Consider the following 2,397-nt stretch of genomic DNA (forward strand, 5'->3'; position numbering starts at 1 on the left):
GTGGTGAAGCTGCAAAATTTGGATTTTCAAAAAAGGCAAAATTGGCAAATTTCAACAGGTAGCTACCTGTGGTACCAAAATCCATTTTTGGGTCGAATTTTTTTGGTCTCGGAATTCCATGTAACCCGGTTTTTTGGACTCGGTGCTTCTCTAGCTCTCTCCCAATGTGCATAAAAGTGAATTCTGAGCACTTTTTTATTTTGCGGAAAAGTGCCAAAAAATCCGGTTTTTCATGGACAAAACTAAAACGCTCAGTGCTTCCAAAGTAAGGCAGATATGGTATCGCGGTTTATGGCATTGCAAAGCTAAGTTTTCAAACTAGTACCTGTCAAAATTTCAGCATCCTATCTCAACTGGTTTGGCCGTGGTGAAGCTGCAAAATTTGGATTTTCAAAAAAGGCAAAATTGGCAAATTTCAACAGGTAGCTACCTGTGGTACCAAAATCCAATTTGGGTCGAATTTTTTTGGTCTCGGAAATCCATGTAACCCAGTATTTTGGACTCGGTGCTTCTCTAGCACTCTCCCAATGTGCATAAAAGTGAATTCTGAGCACTTTTTTATTATGCGGAAAAGTGCCAAAAAATCCGGTTTTTCATGGACAAAACTAAAACGCTCAGTGCTTCCAAAGTAAGGCAGATATGGAATCGCGGTTTGTGGCATTGCAAAGCTAAGATTTCAAACTAGTAACTGTGAAACTTTCAGCATCCTATCTCAACTGGTTTGGCCGTGGTGAAGCTGCAAAATTTGGATTTTCAAAAAAGGCAAAATTGGCAAATTTCAACAGGTAGCTACCTGTGGTACCAAAATCCATTTTTGGGTCGAATTTTTTTGGTCTCGGAAATCCATGTAACCCGGTTTTTTGGACTCGATCCTATCTCAACTGGTTTGGCCGTGGTGAAGCTGCAAAATTTGGATTTTCAAAAAAGGCAAAATTGGCAAATTCAACAGGTAGCTACCTGTGGTACCAAAATCCAATTTGGGTCGAATTTTTTTGGTCTCGGAAATCCATGTAACCCAGTATTTTGGACTCGGTGCTTCTCTAGCACTCTCCCAATGTGCATAAAAGTGAATTCTGAGCACTTTTTTATTTTGCGGAAAAGTGCCAAAAAATCCGGTTTTTCATGGACAAAACTAAAACGCTCAGTGCTTCCAAAGTAAGGCAGATATGGTATCGCGGTTTGTGGCATTGCAAAGCTAAGATTTCAAACTAGTACCTGTCAAAATTTCAGCATCCTATCTCAACTGGTTTGGCCGTGGTGAAGCTGCAAAATTTGGATTTTCAAAAAAGGCAAAATTGGCAAATTTCAACAGGTAGCTACCTGTGGTACCAAAATCCATTTTTGGGTCGAATTTTTTTGGTCTCGGAATTCCATGTAACCCGGTTTTTTGGACTCGGTGCTTCTCTAGCTCTCTCCCAATGTGCATAAAAGTGAATTCTGAGCACTTTTTTATTTTGCGGAAAAGTGCCAAAAAATCCGGTTTTTCATGGACAAAACTAAAACGCTCAGTGCTTCCAAAGTAAGGCAGATATGGTATCGCGGTTTATGGCATTGCAAAGCTAAGTTTTCAAACTAGTACCTGTCAAAATTTCAGCATCCTATCTCAACTGGTTTGGCCGTGGTGAAGCTGCAAAATTTGGATTTTCAAAAAAGGCAAAATTGGCAAATTTCAACAGGTAGCTACCTGTGGTACCAAAATCCAATTTGGGTCGAATTTTTTTGGTCTCGGAAATCCATGTAACCCAGTATTTTGGACTCGGTGCTTCTCTAGCACTCTCCCAATGTGCATAAAAGTGAATTCTGAGCACTTTTTTATTTTGCGGAAAAGTGCCAAAAAATCCGGTTTTTCATGGACAAAACTAAAACGCTCAGTGCTTCCAAAGTAAGGCAGATATGGAATTGTGGTTTGTGGCATTGCAAAGCTAAGATTTCAAACTAGTAACTGTGAAACTTTCAGCATCCTATCTCAACTGGTTTGGCCGTGGTGAAGCTGCAAAATTTGGATTTTCAAAAAAGGCAAAATTGGCAAATTTCAACAGGTGGTACCAAAATCCATTTTTGGGTCGAATTTTTTGGTCTCGGAAATCGATGTAACCCGGTTTTTTGGACTCGGTGCTTCTCTAGCTCTCTTCCAATGTGCATAAAAGTGAATTCTGAGCACTTTTTTATTTTGCGGAAAAGTGCCAAAAAATTCGGTTTTCATGGACAAAACTTAAACGCTCAGTGCTTCCAAAGTAAGGCAGATATGGAATCGCGGTTTGTGGCATTGCAAAGCTAAGACTTCAAACTAGTACCTGTCAAAATTTCTGCATCCTATCTCAGTTGGTTTGGCCGTGGTGAAGCTGCAAAATTTGGATTTTCAAAAAAGGCAAAATTGGCAAATTTCAACAGGTAGCT

Source organism: Lottia gigantea (genome assembly GCF_000327385.1).
Source record: "Lottia gigantea unplaced genomic scaffold LOTGIsca_120, whole genome shotgun sequence".
Taxonomy (NCBI): domain Eukaryota; kingdom Metazoa; phylum Mollusca; class Gastropoda; family Lottiidae; genus Lottia; species Lottia gigantea.